A 16,885-nucleotide genomic window follows, 5' to 3' on the forward strand; every position below is an offset into this window, starting at 1 on the left:
GATTGTAAAGTTCAGTCAGTCTGGGTGCCAAATTGACAGGGAGTGTGGGTACTAGAAGTTACATCCAAGAATTTCATCTATTTTCCTCTGACATATAGAAAACTCTCATTTTTGTTCTTTAAATTCTACATAGGTGCATTAAATAGATGTTTTTCTTCTATGTTCTTTGAGTTCTTTATAGGTGGAATACAGACAATGTGTTTTTCACATTTCTTGTTTATTTTTCACTGTGATAAAGCTATTTGTTTGTTGATTTGATCAATCAAAGATTTGAACTTCCCTTCTATTTGTTTTGAAGTTTGGTCAATCAGCAACCATGAAAATTTTCCCATAGGCACTGCCACCCTGAGTGGTGCCAGGCTAATTGTGGAACTAGGATTGGTTCCTGGAGAGGGATGTGAGAGAGATAGTGGGTGTAGTAAGGATTTTTAAGATGAGACCCAGCAGCAAGCTGGGGGGGAGGGATGTTCTTTTTTGAGGTTGAGATTTGGAGACAGACACTGAGTTGTTAGGCTCTGGATTATTAGGCTAGGAAATTCTTCACCTCCTTCCTATATTTCTCTGATTTTATTTTTCTTACTAATAAATCTAGCTATTAACAGTCTAGGGACATAAGGGTTCATTAAAATTTTTGGCAAACACCCATTCTAACCATTACAATTTTGGTGACCACTGAGGGGCAATGAGTACTCATTTTCTTCACTAGTTTTTCTCTTCCTATTTATTCTTGAGTGTGTTTGTTAGTAGGTAATTCTAGAGTTAGGAATTCTTACTCCTCTTTAAGTTGGTAAAGAAGTTTGGGATAGACAGGAGGGCAGATTAGCCCCACAGACACAGCTGTTGGTCTAGTGCTGTGGAGCAGTTTGGAAGCCCCTTTTACTTCTACCAATAGTTATCTCCCAACTACTGATGATTCCCTGAGAGTTCTGCACAGATTGGTGAGATAATGTCTTTTTCATTTAACTAATAGCTGAGCGCTTGCTGCTGCCTAGTAAACCTTGTTTTTGTTGTTGTTGTTGTTGTTGTTTAGCAATAATCAGCTCCCTCAGAGCTTCACTTGCAGGGGACACTTTCACTTCACTGACTCCCTGCCTTGGGTAAGGATACCTTGCCCCCATAAACTACTATTTCACAGCCCAGAACTCTGCTTCTGGGAGTCTGCTTTTTTTAAAGGCTTTTCTTGAGCCCCCACATTCCCCTAGCTTAAATGTGGAGGTGGAACACTTAGGGAGAGCACTAGTAAACATAAATAAAACTGCTCCCTTGGCCCTAAGAAGCTTTCAGAGCCTACTAAGGGAAAAATCCCAACAGCCCACAGCCTGTACTTTATACCCCAATCCTGTGGCCTTCTTAGCTAAACTCGGGCTATACCCTGAAGGTTTTACCTATCTACCTAAGTAAGTGACTGAGTATGGTGCTGAAAATCATGGTCCATAGAGAGAGTTTCCTGCCTAGCTCAAACAGCTCCTATTCCTTGAGAGCATTACTGAGCTCACACAGCTCACAATTTTAGATCGTCTTTGTTTATTACCATTTCTATGTGTAATTGTACTGATAGGATACCTTCAAATATACCAAATAGTTTACCCATTCCTACCAAAGAAAAAACAATGAGAAGATGGCTTGATTGATCTCAAAACTCGGATAGAATGCCTTGAAAAATGCAGCTCTCATCCTGCTTAAACCATCTTTTGTTCTGCTCAGATCTTCTCTCAATCTCCCCAAACTAACTCTCAATCTATCCAAACTACCTCTCACTCTACCCAAACTATCTCTCCCCCACCTGATTCACCTCACCTGCTGTCCTTAATACTCCTCTTCATTTCTTCATCTACTCCATTACAACACAAACAAAAATTGAGGAGAATTCAATTAAAGATCTATTCCACACCAAAAGAAATACCCACTTAACAATAAGAGAGAGGATCTAGTGAATATTAAACAACATATAACTTTTATTCCAGAAGATTTCAAGAGATTCAAGGCAAATACCCCTTCTTTTGAAGATGAGCCCATTGTAGTCATAAAAGCTTGAAAATACTTATATCACTTATGATCACATAGATTGATATGGAAAATTTGCTTCAAGCCTTTCTTCCAGAAACAGAAAGAAAGAAAATCGTTTATCTTACTAATGAGATCCAGGGAAGGGGAGCAATTCATTGGCCATAAGAAGACCCAAAATGGAATTTGAATGTAGAAGGAAATTACCTCCAATTATGTCAGGCTAGGGAGGCATTCATAAAAGCAATGAGAATTTGCTCTGATAGGCCTGGTACATGGACAAAATTAGAAAATATTAAGCAAAAAATAAAAGACAAAAGCCCCTCCCAGTTTATGGATAGGCTTATTGAGCTGGAAGGTAGATATATAGACCAGGATCTTTCCAGAGAAAGGGATGTCAGGCAAATAAGAAGACAGTTTGTAAAAAAACTGCTGTAAATTGGTTAAGGACTATTTTAAGTCTAACTGCCCAAACTGGGCTAAAATGGATCTCAAAGAATAAAAAAGAGTACCAGATTATACCTTTGACAGCCATGAAAAAAAAAGATGAAGAAAATAGTGACTTAATGAATGCATTAAGGAAGGAAATAAGAATTTTAACTGATAATTAAAAGAGAAAAAACAAATCAAGGAGTAGTAATAGCCCCTTTGCAGGAACCCACAAATCAACTAATAATGTGTAACTTTTGTGGGGAAAAGGGTCACATAATGATGAAGTGTAGGAAAACGAATCAAGTATTTAGAACTATAAGCTTTGGAAATAAATAACAATAAAATAAACATATAGAAATAATAATTCAAATAAAGGAAATCAAGACACACAATAAAACACACCAAATGGGGTCCATCCACACTATACTCGGGGTAGAAAATCCCCTCAGTATGGGGGACTCAAGAGAAAAATCTAAGCATCTTTTTGATGGTGTGAGGAGGGGTGGGGTCTTGAATCAGAGAGTGAAACCTTTGATTTCCTAGACCCAGATGTTTTAACTCCAATTATCCTAGTCCATTCTCCTCTCCATAGTAATGAACTTCATATAACTCTAAAGATTGGAAACACATATTATGATTGCCTTTTATACACTGAAGCTTCCAGGTCCATTTGGATGAGTAAATCTGATTCAGAATGCAATTCTATTGGCTCTTTAAATGTAAGAGGTGTACCAGAAGCACCTCTAAAGGTCCTAAAGCTTTCCCTTCAAATGGTGTCTGTTGGATCCCTATCAGTAGAACATTCTTTCCTTTTAATATCTGGTTCCCCTATAAATTTGTTAGAGATCTTTTATGCAGACTTAGAGCCATAAAAGCATGCTTTCAAAATGGCTCTATAAGATTAAAATTTACTGAGGAATACTTACATTTTCTCCCTGTACTTCTTTTAGACATTCAGGAGATGACAGAACCAACCCCCCCCCCCCCACCACCACCACCTTTTAAATCTCAGCTGATATACCTGAGTCTCTCTGGGTCACATCTTCTTCTGATGTAGGCCTACTAAAATCAGCTGTTCCTGTTCAGATTAAGACAAAAGATGGTCCATCTCCTTCCATTCCTCAGTATCCTCTATTAAAAGAGGAAACTGAGGGAATTACTACAGTGATAGATTCATTGATTCAGCAGGGAATAATAATTCCATGCAAATCTGAATTTAATACATCTATTCTCCCTGTAAAAATCCAAAATTAGGCACAGATAGAAAACCTATTTATCAATTTGTACAGGATTTAAGAGTTGTAAATAATCATGTCATAAGAAGGCACCTGTGGTTCCCAACCCAGTCACAATTATCTCCTCTATTCCCAGCATGACCACATATTTTACTGTGGTAGATCTGTGCTCAGCATTCTTCTCAATCCCTATTCATGAAAATTCCAGGAATATATTTGCCTTCACCTGGAAAGGTTCCCAAGGGACACGGTCCAGGTTAATCCAGGGTTTCATGGATAGTCATGTTTGCATAAATTTTAAAAGAGGGTGAAAATATTAATTTTTTTCAGGAGAGCTGTTTGATACAGTTTTTAGATGACCTATTTTGGGCCTCACCAAATGCCATAATATTCCAGGAAAATAGCAAACATCTTATTTTAGAGCTATGTAAGAGAGGCCACAAGATCTTTAAGGAAAAGGTGCTGTGGTGTTTCCCCCAAGTGGAATATTTAGGGTTTGTTTTAACTGCTGGTACCTGTTCCTTTTCCCCTAAGCACATTAAATATATTCAGAAATTGAATGCCCCTTCTACTAAGAAACAGTTGGAGCAATTCTAGGAGCAAAAGGGATTTGTAGGCAGTGGATCCTTGCTATGGGGAAATCACCAAACCTCTTATAACTCTAGCAAAAAAATCAGACCCATAACCACTTACATTAGAGTGAAAAAACCTGTCAGCTCTTTCAGAATTAAAAATGTCTACTCTGTCCACCCCTGCTCTAGGCATTCCAGATAACAAAAAGCCATTTACCTTTTATTCTGTTACATGCGTTTGTCTTTATTTGTATTCCTCCTGTGACTTTACTGGGCTGGAGATAATGCCATTATAGAAGTTGACAAGTTGAACATTGTTTTGGCTGACACATCGAATTCCTGAATATTTTTATTATTGCTTTTCTTTTGTTTGCCTGGAATCAGTATTTGTGTTTTTTATTTTAAAGGATAGGTTTATAATATCCATTAACCCTAGTATTAATGCATGCTCAAATGCTTTAGACTAAAGAAACCTGCCATTTATTTTAAACATTATGGGACTTTTATTAAAATTGGGTCGGATTTAAAAAGAAGGGATTGCAAAAGAACCACTGTACAGTGCCAAGAAGCACAAGATCAAGGAGACCATAAATCCCTGTGAGATTGACGAGCATCTTTGCCAAGACAGAGGACTTGTTTGAGGTTTTAGAAGTGGTTGTTTGACAGTGTCAGATGTTGGATTCCCCTGTGCCACATTTCAATAACTACCTTAATTTGGCTGCCATTTTGGCTCCCCTATCCCTAAGATAGGGTAAAATCAGATCATGGAATCATATTTCTCTCTTATATCAGAATCTAGACCTTTTTTTCTCTTTTATAATATGGTGATTTTCTATAGTACTGGCTGCTGTTGGGTAAATGCAGTGTTGCTGTATTTGTCCTGTAGATTTGTAGGACACAAATAATTTTAACTGGATCTTGTTAATGATCCAAGGACTTGTTGCACATTTGTTTATTCTTTTTTGCTCATGATTTTATTATTCTTATGGGGTATTGATTGGCCCCCTCCTCAGGGGGAATTGTATGGTTTTAATTGTATGGTTGTCCTAAAATCCAGAGTTTGAAAATCTTTTGGAGGAATTTTAGGACTCATCAGTACCTCAAATCAGGAAGGTGAATTTTTTTGAAGAGGGTGCCATGGAGATGCTTGTAGAAAGCCCGCACTGCATCAAGAGATCCAGAATGAACTGAACTGAAGGGGGCTGAACATATTTATTCTACATATAAATTCTTATGCCAAAGGGGAGTTCCCCCCAATTGGCTTTTTTGTCAATGGGTCTGTTAATTATTATTTTGCTTTCTTTATTTTTTATTTCCCTCTTGTTTCCAGATTGCTGTAATTTCCCCTTAGAAATGGCAATGTTTTATACACCTTTACTGGGGTAATCCTTAGAGATATACATTGGTTATTTGAAATAATTCATTGGGGAGACTAGGCATATTAATCTCCCAAGACCCTTAATTAAAGACATTTCAACATGCTTATCTCCCAAAAAATCACAGTGGGGATTGTGAGAAGGGAATTTGTATGTTGATTTGATCAATCAGAGATTTGAACTTCCCTTCCATTTGTTTTGAATTTGATCCAATAGGCACTGCCCCTCTGCCCCCGGGGGCAGTGTCAGGCTAATCTCGAAACTGGGATTGGTTCCTAGGGGCGATGTAAGAGAGCTAGTGGATATAGTAAGGATTTATAAAATGAGACCCAGCTGGAAGCTGGGGGGAGGGGGGAGGGAGGGGAGGTGTTATTTTCTGAGGCTGAGATTCAGAGGCAGACACTGAGTTGTTGGGCTTTGGATTATTAGGCTAGGAAATTCTTCACCTCCTTTCTTTATTCCTCTCTTATTTTCTTTTCCTTACTAATAAATCTAGCTATTAACAGTCTTGTGACATAAGGGTTAGTTACAATTTTTGGCGAACACCCATTCTAACCATTACATCACTCTTTCAAGCACAACTTAGAATTATTGTTTAAAGATACCTTTAACCTTCTGCTTATTCCATTTCTTCAATAACACTCAAATCAGTCAGCCTCCTAGGAAAATTTTTCGAGAAGATTCACTTCTACACTTTTATTTTATCCCATAAACTAGTTGTCATTAGGCAGATACCTTCTGGTAAGAGTCTGTGCCTTGGCACTTTAGATAGATGCAAGCTTTCCTCCTGCTTTGATAAATATAATGGTTGCTTGTTTAGTATGGAACCACATATGGTATATATGTCATTGAATATATATACATATATATGTATACAAGTCAGATTAAATAATTTTGGACCATTAATGGAAAGGAGGCTATAGTTTTGTTAGAAATAAACTCTAAGGGGATAAATTCCTTATATATAATATTTCAAGAGAAAGGATAGTTCCTATTTGAAAGATGCTAGCTACACATTCTTCTAGAGAAATAATCCCTTCTTAGAGTGATGGATTTCACGTGTTAGCTTGGCAATCAATCATTTCTCTCAAAACCACTGAACTCACTATCCCCTTTAAACTAAAGTACTAAGCCACCAATGTAAGTGCCTATGCCTTGGACATGACAGGTACTGATAAAAACAGATTCTTCTACTATGTTACAAATTAGTAACAGCAGAATCAATCTCAAAAAAAAGTAATGATAATGGAGAATAGTTCTAGAGAGAGTGGTATTAATGTCAAAGCACATGACTGCAGTTTTATAAACATACATGAGAACAAAAATGTGATTGAGGTAAACACTAATATTCTTCTTAGTCTAGTTTATGAAGAATGAATTATAAAAGAGTCAGAAAGGCTTTAGTTCATTCACTGAAAACAAAATATAGAATAGATATGTGTTAGGAGACAAGGTCAGAGCAGTAGGCAGACTTAAAAAGGGAAATGTCATAAAACATTTTCATTACTGCTGTCCTCCTTTCCAATAGCACTGGTCTACAAGGATCCAGAAAGGATGTTAAGAACAACATCAAATAATGAAGAAGTAAGCAGAATAGTCTCATCAAAGATCACTTCAAGATAGACAAAACAAATGTTTTGAAATAAAGATGTGAATACAAAAGAACAGAAAAAAATGAATGGAGGAATTTCTTGAATTATAATGCTTTCTATGGAGAGAAAATATATATTAAGTTTTACACATCAAATATTCATAAAATTAAAATACTCTTGTGCTTATTCATCTTATATTTCTAGTATCCATCCTGTTTCCAGCTGATTTATTTGAGAAACTTAATCTCTTTTCTGATTTCTCTTTTCACATACTTTGAAAATACACTGTTTAGGAATAGTAAGGCATGTTTTAGCAAAGGGTCATTTAACTTGGAATCTCAGTAACCATGAGGAATAAATAGGCTTTAGCTTGGCAGAATGCTTGTGGTACAAATTATTAAATACACCTATATTTAGTGCCACATTTAATTCTGAGTATGATGGATTTGTTTTGTATTTACCTTGAAATCCACAATATTCAGATTCATTTTTAGTTCTTCAGTTTCAGACTATATTATTGTGTGAGAAAGAGAGACAGAGTGACAGAGATAGAGAGAGACATAGACAGATATAGACAAACAGAGAGAAGAACGGGGGAAGAATGAAGAAGAGAGGAAAAGAAAGAGAAGAGAAAGAGAGATTTGGCAATGTACATTTCCATAAATTGTACTGATGATTATAAGACTCTTTATCAAAACTGAGTCATAATGACTATTTTCCCTCCCCCTGACACTGAGTCACTGTCTCTTTCAACACCCATCTCCTCACCGAAGAGGCAGGTTTTTAAAAGACTAGAATAAGAGAAGCACAGGTGGTACCACCTACTTCATGTCCTTCCATTCTTATTAGTTCTATAGCAGCTGCTGGTCTTTTTACAGTCTGTTCAGAGCAAAAGGAGGAATAGGCTGTGGGCTATTGATATTGTCAACATGTCTATTTATTTGCTCAGATCTTGACAACCAATAGTAACACAAATAGGCTTCCTTTAAGAAATCTAGGCTCTGGCTTCTAATCAACATGAGGGCTAATTAATTCTGGTAATTTGGCAAGTTATATAACTTCTTAATGCCTTGCATGGCTTATTTGTTAGATAATATTACCATTATGTTTTTTACAGGATTAGATTTTTTTAATTTAAATTTAAATTTTTAAAATTGTTTTCCATGGTTACATGATTCTTATTGTCTCCCTCACCTCTCTCCCCACCCCTGAGTTAACAAGCAATTTCTCTAGTTATACTTACATTATTTCTCAAAACCTGTTTCCATATCATTCATTTTCATAAGAGAATAATCTTTTCAAACCAAAACCCCAAATCATATACTCATATAAACAAATGGCAAATTATAGGTTTTCTTCTGGATTTCTACTCTCACAACTTTTTCTTGAGATGTGAATACCGTTCTTTCTCATAAGTCCCTCAGAGTTGTCCTGGATCCTTGCATTGCTTTTAGTAGTAAAATCAATTACATTTGATTGCCCTTTGGGACATTGTGATGCTTCAATTACTATGTATAATGTTCTCCTGGTTCTCCTTATTTCATTCTGCACCAGTTTATGCAGATCTTTCCAGTTCTTAGAGAAATCAAGCAGTTCATCGTTCCTTATAACCCAATACTATTCCAACACCATCATATACAACAATTTGTTTAGCCACTCCCCAATTGAGGGACAAAACTGTCATTTTCCAACTTTTTTGTCACCACAAAAAGTGCAGCTATAAGTATTTTTGTACAAACAGAACCTTTCCCATTTTTTTTATCTCTTTGGGATACAAACTCAGTAGAGGTATTTTTGGATCAAAGGACATGTATTGCTTTAAAGTTCTTTGGGCATAAATCCAAGATGCACTCTAAAATGGTTGGATCATACAATTGCACTTTAATAACATTTTGAAGGATCATTGAACTCCTATGTTTATTTTTCTGTGTTTGTGTTGGGGGTGGAAGGAAAAAAGAATGGGGAGAAAGCAAGCTGTTCTAAGGCCCAGTAAGAATGTCTTCAGTACTCCTTACAAGGAAAACAACTGTAATCTACTGCCCCTTAAATGGAGTCCCTGTGCTTCTCTATGTAAGTGCTTTATCTCTTACCTATTCTGCATAGCCTACAATAAGCAGGATGCGTGATTTTACAAAAGCTAATCATAAAAGCAAAGCTGAGTTGTTGTTATTGTTTTAATGAATACAGTGATATAGTTGTCTTTGTTGAGATGGGAATGATTGCTTAGCAGTAATATTAATTATCCTCTCTGTATCAAAAACTTTACAGCTGACTCCTAGGATCCTCTCTGCTTACAAAAGCCCTACATTAATGGAATAATTATGCAGAGCCAAAAATTATCTCTCCTGTATAGAAAGGAACTTTATTACTAATAAAACCTCTCAGACAACAAAGCACAGAATTAAAGTCTTATATGGATCCTAATTAAACCAATTCAATAAAAAATATTGTGTTTTCTATGAATTAGTTTGTTGGGAGGTAGCACAGCACAAGGCTTGAAGACTGGAAGACTCATCTTGAGTCCAAATTTGGCCTCAGACACTTACTAGCTCTGTGACCCTGGGCAAGTCACTTAACTGTTCAGTTGCCTCAACTGTAAAGTCAGCTGGAGAATAAAATGACCAATGACTCTATGAAGAATCAGACATGACCAAAAAACAACACTATGAATAAGGTACTCTGTTGGGCTCCGAAGAAGCTGAATTATATTTACTAAGGAGACATCGTGTGGACACAAACACATATTCTACAGGACAGATTGTAAGAGTAAAATAGTAATTGGGGGGGAAATGATTTAAGGGAAACTTCAGGAAAAGGTTCATTTGGAGGAATTTAGGAGAAAGCTTTGAGACAGAAGGAATCCCTGAATTGGTTGGTAAAGCAATGGAAGCTTGTATCTGCTTCACCAGAGGAAGGCAGGTATTCTAATATAACATGGTTTACCCTGTCAATATTTCTCTGGAGTCAAGACTTTTATATTTCAAACATTGAAATTATATTTAACTCTTTAAACTACATTTAACCCCTTGAAATCAGATTAGCATATAAAAAGGGATACTTCTGAGGTTTAGCAAGAATTTATATATGAATGTTTCCACTTAAACTCCCACATGGACACAAAAGGTGAAAGCCCAGGTCACCTGAGAGTTCCGCCCCAGGGAGTCCTACTTCGCCAGTTGACCCACAAAAGACCTTAAATTAGTTTGAGTGGGACTAGCTAATCCCATCAGAGGTTAAGTGTCTCTTTTGTCCCTATGGTCCCTCCCTCCAGTCCAAAGTCCTTTACTAAGGTGGCCCCGCCCTGGGCTGGGTCTTTCCCTTATGTGTCCATTGTAAAGCATCTGCCCATCACTGCTATCCCCCTCTGGAACTCCTCCTGTCCCGTTACCATCGTAAAGTCAATCTACTGTACCCCTCATCCTCAGCCCCCCTGTTTCACCTAGGAGGGCATTGAAGCTCCCCAACTTTAATAACTCCCCGGAATTGTCCAATCTAGCGAGGTTGGCTTTCCCAGGGGTCTGTGTTGTATATGATGGTGTTGGAATAGTATTGGGTTATAAGGAATGATGAACTGCTTGATTTCTCTAACCAGAGTTCCATCCTCAGACTCTGCCTAGGCGTGTGCAGAGGCCTCCGATCGCACTGAACCCCTTTCCTTAATTAGAGGTTTTTCTAACTTTTCATAATTTTTGTTTTTTTCTAAGTCAACACCCCACCGAGATCCGAAGTCCCGGCTGCGGGAGCCTCCGGGCCAACGAGGACTCCAAGACGCGCCGTAGCCACAGCGCCTATTTGCAGGTGAGTCAGGAGTCCGGCTAGCCGAGGGCCAGGTACGTAGCTCTGGAGAAAGGACTCCGTCTGGCCTATTTGGGAGTGACTCGCTCTTTAATTAAGGGGGCAGTAAGAGGCGGTCTGTGGAGTGCGCTGAGAGCCGCAGAGTCCAGAGCTCCCCGGGAGCTGCTGTCTGTGGTCCCAGGAGGGGGGTGGGGGGGCAGCAGCCCGCGGAACTACCTCTTGTTCCTTCTAAAGACTGGCCATAGAATGTTAGCAAACAATGTCTATAAAGTTGTGTTCACTGGAAATTCCTCCTGCCCTCTGGACGGGGGAATATCCAGCAGGAGACAAAAGGAGGTCCAGAAATTCAGAGCTCCAAAGTCTCGCCTTTTCTTCCCAGTTTTGGGTGTAGTTAACGTGTGAAACATTGTCGAGGAAGCGCAGTGAGTTTCTCCCGTTGGCCCTGCCGTGCGTTTGATTCCAGGTATTGACGTTGCTGTCTGTCATTTCACTTCTTTGTCAGGCTCTTGTTGGTCTCTGCTGAACACGGGTGTGAGCGTTCTGGAGCGGAGAAAGTTCGTTTGGGGGCTTTGCCTTGTGAAATGACGAGATATTATAGGGAAAAGGCCTTGCTTTGAAGGGTAAGAAAGCCCTGAGTGTTTTAAACGGACCAACGACTTTCCTCTCCGGGAGCGGCTTTAGCTTAAGGCCAAAGGGGTTGGAGGCCAAGCTGAGAGAAATGCCATTTTGGAGAGTGAAACGATCAAAAGCAGGGAATCGTAGAGGCATTCCGGGGAAAAGGGGATTTTAAGCTTTTCCTTAGTAACCCCAGTCTGGGGTTTGCAGAGACATTTTTTATGGGTTTTACTTAAAAAAAAGAGAGAGTAAAGGACCGTGAACGATGGCCTGATTCAAAAATCAGCAGTTTTTAAGGTAAATTTCCAGAGTGCAACCATTACAATAGATGAGTTTTGGTTTTAAAAGACCAGTGAAGGCTGATAACCAATTTTTCCTTTTTCATTGTTTTGTGGGTTTTTCTGATGATCATTAGCCCGTGACCACTATTAGAGAAAGGGATTGATTCCCCACCTGGAAAATTCCTAAGAAATTTCTAGGAATGCCCTGCATTTGACCACCCCAGTGCTGGAGTTGTGTGGGTGGAGTGACAAGGCTTTATTCAAGTTAAATCCGCTAGATTGCTTATTAAAAGGAATTTATTGGGAACCCCCAGACTATTACCTCAAGAAGTTTCTTAAGAGACAAAAGCCCGGACAAGATTTCCTGCGATCTAGATTGTGAAGGATTCTCGAAGGGGCCGCCTAGGAAGGAGCCCCTAAGAAACTGAATCATAACTTTTGTTCCTCATCATTTTCACCGACCTTTAGAAATATTTCTGTAGCAGACATAAAACGGGCCATTTTATTTCCCCGGAGACTTGTATTCACCCTGAGCAAAGTCCCTTTTAGTTAGAGAACCTAGAAAGAAGAGTTTTATTCCCCAAATTTAGTTGAAATAGGAAAAGTTTAAAATAGGAGCATTTTACATTGCTAAGAGGCTGTTAATTTGAGAATTTGCAGCAGAGATGCCCGAGTGCTACTTTGTCTCCAAGGAGTATCAGAAGTTAGGAAAGAAATGATGGAGCCTAAGAATGATTGTTAATAACAGAAGATAATTTGTTTTGAACTCTGAGCACGGTCAGAGAGAATTGCCATTTAAGGGTGAATTGTGGGGGGAAATAATTGGAAAGAGAAATGCCATGGAGGAAATTGGTTATTGACATAGTCACAAGGGCAAATGGCTCAGCTAAGTTTCTGTCAAGTTATACAGATGATTGCTGATCATTACCAACTTATGCATGGCATTAATATTCCAAATTGTGGAAACTTTTCTCTCTCATTTTAAGTCACTTCCCACTTTTCTCCTGTTATAGCAACTTTTCTGTAATCACATGATGAAGGAAATCTTAGAAAGCCAAGGCCTAGAATATGGGGATTATTTTAACAACAATTAATATCAATAAAAATACTCAATTAAAGACTAAATTGGAGAGCCTAAAAATCAATTTTACTGCCATTATTAGCCAATCTGCTAGGTGTAAAGGAATGCCTCATAATGATTTTAATTTGTTTTTCTCTAATCAGGAGAAATTTAGGACACTTTTTCTTGTGATTATTGATAGTTTTGATTTCTTCTACTCAAAACTGCCAATTCATATCCCTTGACCATTTGACAATTGGGAATGATTTGATTTCTCATTTCCTTACATATTTGAGAAATTAGACTTTCTCAGAGAATTTAGTAATAAAACTTTTTTTCCCAGTTTGATGCTTCCATCTAATTAAAAAAAAACATTCTTACTTTAATATAACCAAAATTATTCATGTTACATCTTGTAATGTTCTCTATCTCTTCCTTGGTCTTAAATTCCTTTTTTCCCATAGATCTTATACTATTTTATTTTACCTAGTATAATTTCCATCTTTATATTTAAGCCATTTACCCATTCTGAATTTATCTTGGCATAGGGGATGAGATGTTGATCTAAAAATAATTTTTCCCGTATGGTTTTCCAATTTTCCCAGCAGTTTTCTCAAATACTGACTTCTTTTCCCCAAAGCTGTGATCTTTGCATTTATCGAACTCTATCTTGCTGAGGTCCTTTACCCCTCATCTATTCCATTGATCCACTCTTCTCTCTCTTAGCCAGTACCAAATTGTTTTGATGATCACTGCTTTGTAGTACACTTTAAGATATGGTACTGGTAGGCCACCATCCTTCATTTTTTTTCCATTAGTTCCCTTGATATTCTTGACATTTCATTCTTTTGGGTGAACTTTGTTATATTTTTTATCTCATAAAAATGGTTTTATGGTAGTTTGATAGATATAGTATAGAAAGTAAATTAGTTTAGATATGATTGGCATTTTTATTTTAATAGCTCATCCTAACCATGAGCAATTAATGGTTTTGCAATTGTTTCGATCTAGTTTTATTTGTGTGAAAAGTGTTTTCCAGTAGTCTTCATATTATTCATGTACTTTTCTTGGCAGAGAGATTCTCAAATATATTGTCTAGAGGGATTTTAAATAGAGTTTCTCTTTCTAACTCTTGCTGCTAATTTTTGTGGAAAATACATAGAAATGCTGATGATTTTTGTGGCTTTATTTTGGATCCTACAACTTTGCTAAAGAACTTAATTTTTTCCATCAGCTTTTTAGTTGATTTTCTGGAATTATCTATGTATAATCTCATATCATCTTCTAAGAGTAATAGATTAGTTTCCTGATTGCCCACTTTAATCCCTTCAATTTCTTTTTTTTCTCTAAATTCTACAGCTATCATTTAGAGTACTATATTAAAAATAGTGGGAATAATAGACATTCTTGTTTCTCTTCTGATCTTTTTGGAAAGGCTCCTAACATTTCCATTGCAGATGATGCTTGCTGATGGTTTTAAATACATACTGTTTATTATTTTGAGGAAGGACCCTTCCATTCTTATACTTTTTAGTATTTAGTATATCATCTTATACCACTTATTACCCCATCTCTTCCTGTGAATGATTCTTCTAATTACTATAATAGCGAAAATAATTTTTGAGAGTCACAAATGACATTTTTCCCATATAGTAATATAAACAATTTGATCTAATTGAAGCCCTTAAAGAAGAAAGTTTAAATAAAAAGCATTTTTCCCCTTTCCCCTCTCTTTCTTATTTACCTTTTCATGTTTTCCTTTTACCTTTTACCTTTTCTTATTTACCTTTTCATGTTTTCCTTTTACCATTTACCTTTTCAAGCAAATAAATCCATTTCTTCATACAGCTAGCAAATGAAAATCAGATAAAACATATGGAGGAGAATATATACTTGACAGTATACAAAATTAATAAGCTCTCTCACTGGGAATGAGATATCACATCTCAGTCAAATAGAAATTCTCCCAAGTATCTTAGCTGAGAAGAGGGATATAATCAAGGTAACTATTCCTCTATATGTCAGCTTCTTTTCCAAAGTCTTTCCAGATAGGGTCCTGATAACTAAAGTCCTTATGGAGGGAGATCACCCCTTCCAAACCTCTCTCCCTCCTCTGTGCTGTCTTCCATGTGCCAAAAAGGGTCTTCAGAAAGGTAAAGGCCATGTTAAAAGTTCATTTATTCTTTACATTAGTTTTTTTATATTCATTGACTATTTATTTCTTATTGTTTTTAAACACTATATTCTCTATAAAATGTGGTTTTGGTATGTATTTTGGAGAGTCTAGAACAAATTAATTGGATTTACATTGATTCATATGGAAATAATTGTCTTGGTTTTCATTTAATTTTTTCTGCCAATGAAAGAATTCTGGCAAATAGTTTTGTATATATACAGTGAAACGTCTGTTTTCATTGATAATCCATCCAAAAAAAAATCAGCAAAATCTGAAGCTTTAATGAAAGTGTGTATTCATCATTTTTGAAATTGTTAAAGAAATTACAGTATTTGGTTTTAATGGAATATTATTGCTTGATATATTTAGAGACCCATGAAATGAGTTGAAACCTGAAACCTGAAACAACTTCTATGAACTAATGCAGAATAAAATGATGATAATAGTTATTATTTGTATCATACCAGGCACTGTGATAAACACTTCATAGGTATGATTTCCTTTGATCCCAATAGTCCTTGTTTGGTGGTATTCAGTTGTTTCAGTTGGGTCTGACTCTTTTTTTACCCCATTTGTTAAATGTACTAGAGTCATTTCCCATTTTCTCCTCCATCTCATTTTAGAAATGAGGAACTGAGTTAGAGATTGTCACTATGTGACTATGTCACTGTCATAAGTGAATTTCACTATGTCTCCTAGCCATATTCCTGGGAAGTAGATGCTCTTATTAACATGCACATTGCTATAGTTCAGGAAACAGATGTAAGCAAATTAATGGACTTGTCCAGTCAAATAACTAGTGAGAATCTAAAAGTAGAATGAACTCGTCTTCCTAATGACAAGCCCAGAACTCTATCAAATGTGCCACCAATTGCCTGTAAGAAAAATTCAAGAAATACTTCCTCCAGGAGTATAATGTACCTTACTATTCTTCATAAGCCCCAACTAAAATATCATCTTGTACAGGAAGATTTTCTAGATCCTCTTATGCCTAGTGCCTTTCCATTATTGGAAATGATTTCATATTTATTCTATATGTTTGGATGATAGAAGTGGTTTTCTTTTGGTTTATATAAAGTGCTGCTCCAAATTTAAAATAAGTAAGATTGAAGAAATATTATTTATTTTCTAGTGGAGTATTTGGAATAAATTTAATTAAATCAGGGTGATATCCTTCCATCTATTCCAAAGGCCATAATCTTCCAGATGAAATAAAATTCATTTTCTTACTCTGGAAATTAATAAATTTCAGAGTTGTTTATTTTGGATATCTAACCATACTGACATATATTCACCAATTTTTTCCTCAGCCTCTTAAGGGGAAGTGTTCTTAAATTATATCTTTAAAGGATTCTCAAATGTAGCCTTTCTGTTATTCAAATGAAATGACTACAGATAAAAATATTTATAATTCTGAATGTCAATTTTATAATATTCCATAGATATTTTGGGCATTTTAATCCATAGTTTTTTTTTGAAAATTTTATTTAGATGATTTAGAATATTTTTCCATGGTTACAAGATTCATGTTCTTTCCTTCCCCTTCCCCCACCCCTTCCCATATCTGATGCATAATTCCATTAGGTTTAATATGTGTCATTGATCAAGACCTATTTCCATATTTTTAAAAATTTGCATTAGGGTGATCTTTTAGTCTACATTCCAGTCATAGCCCTATTGACCCATGTGATCGAGAAAATGTTTTTTTCCTGTGTTTCTTTTCTCATCGTTCTTTCTCTGGATGTGG

This window comes from Monodelphis domestica, chromosome 8, assembly GCF_027887165.1.
Source record: "Monodelphis domestica isolate mMonDom1 chromosome 8, mMonDom1.pri, whole genome shotgun sequence".
In the NCBI taxonomy this organism is placed as follows: Eukaryota; Metazoa; Chordata; class Mammalia; order Didelphimorphia; family Didelphidae; genus Monodelphis; species Monodelphis domestica.